Raw genomic sequence first — 6,433 nt, 5'->3', positions numbered from 1 at the left:
TGCAAACAAAGGAATATGTCAAATTTTCAGGTCAGTCGACCTTCTTTTCCAAACAAAGACATGAGCAATGACATAACACAAAATATAAAAACGAGACGAACAGTCACTGCGAAATAATACTACAACATAAAATGCATAAAAACAGTCATTACTTATGAAATACGGCGATGTCATCGCATATCCCCTCGGTTAGTGAACAAAAGATGCAAAATCTTATCACATTCAGTATTATTGAGTCATTTGTTTTATAATTACCATTATATATAGCAAAATCATGACAGTAATGAGCACGATGGAAATATCTTATTAGAATAGATCTGAACAAATTAAAAAGATATTTAAGCAAAGAAGTAATAGCGACATTGCACTTTAAGAACAAAAAGCTACAATAATCCATGTTTTAAGGGACCTGACATCCGTAACAAATAGGAGTATCTTTGATTTGTATATCACGTGATGATGATTAATTTATACCAGATATCAAGGCAGGAGAAGGACCTTGTAACCACGTGACTGATGAATGTACAGCCAACTCCACTTGTACTGGTGTCGGTGGTACATGCAATTGTAGCGAGGGATATTACGACTACGGGGATACTTGTGTAGCAAGTAAGTGCTGCTTGTTTATTAACTTTTACTGAAGTATTATATGAATGAATCATGTCTTAATTGACGTATAGAAGTTTAATAATTGTTCCAATTTCAGGTATACATGCATGTATAATCTCATTCATGGCATAACACAGCCATTAGTTGCCCTACAGAGGTGCTAGTAAGTCACAGTTTGAACTAGCTAGTAAGTTGTCCGACAGAGTTGCTAGTAAGTTATAGTTTTGACTAGCTAGTTAGTTATCCGACAGAGTTGCTAGTTAGTTATAGTTTGAACTAGCTAGTAAGTTGTCCGACAGAGTTGCTAGTTAGTTATAGTTTTGACTAGGTAGTTAGTTGTCCGACATAATTGCTAGTACGTGATAGTTCAGACTAGCTAGTTAGTTGTCCGACAGAGTTGCTAGTTCGACATAGTTTTGACTAGCTAGTTAGTTGTCCGACATAATTGCTAGTACTTGATAGTTCAGACTAGCTAGTTAGTTGTCCGACATAGTTGCTAGTAAGTTATAGTTCAGACTAGCTAGTTAGTTGAAGCACATATTTACTTATTAGTTGAAGGACAGAGTGCTTTTAAGTTGTTGTAGCGAGAGACGTAAATCAGTTGTTGTACAGAGTGGCTTGTTTGTTTTAAAATAATTTAAAACATAATTGGATCTATATGAAGCTTTATATAAAAAAAACTGATTTCACATCAAACAGATTTAGTAACATGCTATTTATGTCAAACAAAAAAACATTGCTTTCCTTAGCCTTTTTTGAGTAAAGATACAAGAATCAGCAAATGTTTGGGTATTGAAATAGGATATTTGAAAGACATAGCTTCTCCCATTGTGTGTTGCTTTTCTGTTGAAACATTTTTAAAATGTTACTATTAATTTGATGATTAGTGGATTAGTGGAATGTTCTTGTTTAATACCGTATCGACAATACAGAAGTGCACTTCCTCAAAACTCGGTTTTCAGCTGTAATGTGTTTAAGTCTGGGTTGTTTTGTTCTATTGAGTATGTACTTGTTAGGTGAGGACTTCTAAGTTTGATTTCGTTGACGCTTTATTTGCTTTACTTCTATGAACAAAACAAACTGCGAATCTAGCTTAGTATCATTACATAATATGTATTGCAAGCTTGCTTATTACAACGGCAAAGTTATTGAATGAGCTACCTGTGAATTGCCACCACATGCAGCTAAACATGAAAATATTCAATGCATGACTTTTATGACATTTCAATTAAGAATTTGATATTAAGTGTTATGTACAATGCAAGTGCTGTTTTAAATGTCTTCACGTTCACAACAAGTAGGAATAACTATGATGAATATATTATGCTGTGATAACCATTTTAAACCAGAAATCAAGGCAGGAGAAGGACCTTGTTACCACGTGACTGATGAATGTACAGCCAACTCCACTTGTACTGGTGTCGGTGGTACATGCCATTGTAGCGAGGGATACTACGACTACGGGGATACATGTGTAGCAAGTAAGATCTTGTAGATTTACTTTAACGAGAAGTGTTACAGAAATATAGATTATGCCTTAAATCAAAATATTAATTGTTTAGTTATTTTAAAACCAGATGTGTATGTTACCCCGCGCATGATATAGAACAAATGCAGCAGAGATAGCACATTGCCAAATTAAACATCCTACATTGTCGTTAGGTTATTCAGATTTAGTTTCTGATCACCTGACGATGTTTGGCAAACAACATTTAATTGCTTAGTAGAACTGTTATCTCATGTGGTTAAGTACGTGAACAATAAATAAACTTGTCTTACGAATAATGTCTTTGTTGTAGACGTCTATAATCAATTTTGCACATATACGATTGTAGGTTGTTGTACACAGTAACTTTTATGCTGTTGTAGCTGAAATTTTATAACACATACTATCCACTATACAGAGAGGTTAGTTGTAGTACAAAGAAGCTAACTATTTTTACTACACAGTAGCTAGTTAGTTGTAGTATGAATTACCTAGTTAATGCTTTTACACAGTAGCTAGTTAGTTGTAATACAGATTGGCTAGTGAGGTGTGTTAATGAGTAGCAAGTTTTTGAAAGGTCAAAACAGAAAATTCAAAAAAGATTTTTTTTGAACTATTGGTGAAGTGAGAACTCTTACAAACACATTGTCTATAGCATTTTACTTTCACAGAGATTTAGCTTTCGTGGTCTCGTTCCGAGGATAAGCTAGTCTCGTTCCGAGGATAAGCTAGTCTCGTTCATGAAACAGATTCCTCTAGTAGATGACATTTCGCAAAACATAGAAAATAATACATTGGCGTAACCAACTCTTTAAAATAAACAAAGGATTCTGAGTCTTTTTATTTCGCATATCTATATAGGTCACGACTTCAACGTAAACACAGCATGTCATTTACTATTGTTTAATATAGTCGTTAGATTGAGGTATTTTATGTGGCCATAATACTTTAAGTATAACATAGTTGTAAGACTTTTATATCTACTATAATGGCATTTAGTGACGTAAAGTCGTTAGACTAAGATAAATTGTAAGAAGGCAGGGTGTTAAGATATGTTAAGTCGTAATATTAAGATATAGCGTCAGAGTGTATGGCTTTAAGTAATACAAAGATGTAAGACTAAGATATATCAACCATATCATTATCGTGATAATGTGTGGCGTTTATATATAGTGGTAAATCTAAGAGATTTTGTAAGAATGTATTACGTGCATTGTTACATTGCTGTAAGTCTATCATATATCAAGTGACTGTTATGATGTTATAAAGTTAAAACTAAGATATATGTTAGGAATGTATAGGTGTAAGTATCATATTGGCATAAGGCGCTAAGGTTGAGACTATGATGTTAAGTATACTATAGCAATTATATCAAAGTGTGTCTTTTGACTTAATGCTGTTAAATATTACATAGGTATAAAACGAGGACTTTTATTTTGCTACTTAAATTTCAACAGTAGAAAACAAACTTAGTTTCTCATATTCATACTTCGATGATTGTATTTTAAGTTAAAATGAAATTGTATCTATTATCGGAAACACAGTTTTCTATCTTGTCAAGTAGTGTAGTGAAATTTTGTGTAACAACGAGTACGAGGATATCTGGCGTTTTCCTAAGCGTAACTATGTAGGATCTTTTGGTTTATGTTGCGAAACATATATCTAGATTGAAGGAGGAACGACTACAGTGTGACCACCTACGTTGGTGACGTACACATGAATGGAGCACAACATTTATATTGGCGCAATGTGTGTACAGCAAACAAATTCATACGACCTAGACGAGAACGTGACCAGCACAGACGACACCAGGAGATTTATATTTCACGATATTTTGCATCTTGTAGACTTTTATCTAGAATATCAACATGAACAGCACATGTAAGTAGAGAGAAAATGGATGACATGGTCATTTCATATTACTGACAAGAACAGGTAATTATTCATGAAAATCGAAGATTAATGCTTCAACAGCTTTTTCCATTCAGTTGTTAAATGCGCTTATTCAACTACCTAGCCCTAACAGGTAAGTACACTAGGGAATTGGATACTTATGTTTCAAATATTCTTTTTATTGCTTTGTTATATATCTTACGCACCTACCTAATCATAATAGGCAAATAAATCGGGGAATCAGAATTTAATGCTTCAAATAAACTGCCTTATCTACCTCCCTGGCCTGAATATATGTAAGTATACAGGGTAAGGGAGACTAACGCTTTTACTCGACGTAATATTGATTAATATACTAACATGCATTATAACCTTATACGTGTTCTAGCGGTCAAACAATTGAATAGGAAAATGTTTTGATTAAAATCTATATGCATTTTCCCGTTTTTAGATCCTGCACTAAGTGAAGCCTGTGGTGGTGTTTCCCAGTGTTCTGATACTAATGCTGAGTGTACAAGTACAGGCGGTTATCTCTGTAGATGTCAAGCTGGTTACTTTGATAGTAATGGATTTGGTTCTACTGGCGGGACCTGTGAAGAGAGTAAGTTGATTTCATTCAATATTACTACAGGTAGTGTTTGTCCACGGACTTTGTACAACCGGCGGAACTTATAAAGAGAGTAAGTTGATTTCATTCAATATTACTACAGGTAGTGATTGTCACGGATTTTGTACAACCGGCGGAACTTATAAAGAGAGTAAGTTGATTTCATTCAATATTACTACAGGTAGTGATTGTCACGGATTTTGTACCACCGGCGGAACTTATAAAGAGAGTACGTTGATTTCATTCAATATTACTACAGGTAGTGATTGTCACGGATTTTGTACAACCGGCGGAACTTATAAAGAGAGTACGTTGATTTCAATATTATCATAGGAAATTAATAGTCATGGATTTGGTACTACTTGCGGAACTTGCATTGAGAGAGAAAGAGAGTACATTAATTTCAATATTGCTATAGGAAGATAATTATTGTCATAGATTTGGTTCTTCTGGTGGAACTCCTACAGAGAGTGAAATGATTTCAATATTATATAGGTAGATACTTATCACTGAGTACAATCTTAAGAAAATATTTGTCACAATCAATATATTCATATCTAAGTTGTCTTTATAAGACCAACAAATTTGCTAAGTTATCGTTTTCAATCTATACATATTTGTGTCCAATGTTGTGGTGTTGTGAAGGATGTCTACCGGTTAGAAATAAGTATTTTCGGGATACTATTACCAAGCCTACATTTGAACTCTAAACAACATTTCGTGTTATTTTTGTTACCTTCGATTTCATTATACCTATCAGATGTCCGGAATGATATTTAAGCAACCATAGACAATATCCTTCAACTAATTTACAGCGGTATTAAAAACCACGTGAACATACACGTGCGTGATCTTTATAAAATATAAAAAACTGTAGAATGATAAATTAAATATCATTTTGAAAACGGTGCACTCATTTCAATTTGGATTTGTTATAACGTTACATATTACATATACTATTGTCCCATCTTTATAGTAACGTCAGTTTCTACTGATCACTCTCACCACATCTGTGTAGTAACGTAAATTATCATTTACCACAATAAGTTACTCACCTTATCATTATATGCAGCAACAACAATAAGACGTTTTTCAATTAACTGTCTGACTGTTAGTATAAACGTGATCATGAATGTCTGGGTGACTTCAAATTGCGGCAAACCTGATTGACATTATTACAGTGTATGTGTTTGGTGATAAACTGTCACGTGATATTAATAAGTCTGATGCGATGTCAATACGGCACTTGCTGATTGACTGCGAAATCTTTAAGTCAGTTGTAAGTATCCTTAAATTAATCTTTATGTATGTGTGTTAATATGAGGAAAATGTCAGTAATAGATTTCTTTATTATGCAGGGCTAAAATTTCAGGAAAAGTTTTAATACCTACACATCTATTTGAATGTTCAAATCGATTGTTCCGTCAAATATTATTGTATGCTTGATTTTAATGTCGAATGGTATTTCAAATAGCATACCTTATTCAAAATATCCATGTATGTTTCTCGAATTCAATTATCAGTAGGACATGCAATTAATTACGCATAAAAGTTAGTACAGAACCATTAATCACAGTAAAATAATTTAAAGCCGACGAAAAGAACATGTTACATCAAAAGCAGAAATGGACAAAAACTCGGGTATCCCTGATATGCCAGTATATTGAGAAACATACTCACACTGTCTTCATGCGGTATTTATATATATACTATAAAACTGAATATAATAGAGTTGAAACTGTAGACATCAAAGCATTTTTAAACAGAACGATATTAGTTTATGGACCAACGAAATCAAGCAAATGAAAGTAAAGTATGCGGTTGATTCGTCTGATTTT

At 33.5% G+C, this 6,433-nt stretch overlaps 1 long non-coding RNA gene across 1 annotated transcript; it reads left to right on the top strand.

Moving 5' to 3' along the window:
* The first annotated feature begins 480 nt into the window (after window positions 1-480).
* Window positions 481-4,433, top strand: LOC110457611. Its single transcript, XR_002463705.1, has 3 exons — window positions 481-609; window positions 1,959-2,090; window positions 3,943-4,433. It is a non-coding gene; the product is annotated as an uncharacterized LOC110457611 (long non-coding RNA).
* Window positions 4,434-6,433: the final 2,000 nt, after the last annotated feature.

Source organism: Mizuhopecten yessoensis, unplaced genomic scaffold (genome assembly GCF_002113885.1).
Source record: "Mizuhopecten yessoensis strain PY_sf001 unplaced genomic scaffold, ASM211388v2 scaffold9253, whole genome shotgun sequence".
Classification (NCBI taxonomy): Eukaryota; Metazoa; Mollusca; class Bivalvia; order Pectinida; family Pectinidae; genus Mizuhopecten; species Mizuhopecten yessoensis.
Note: the sequence above shows the minus strand (reverse complement) of the source record. Positions and strands in the feature narration are given on the sequence as shown.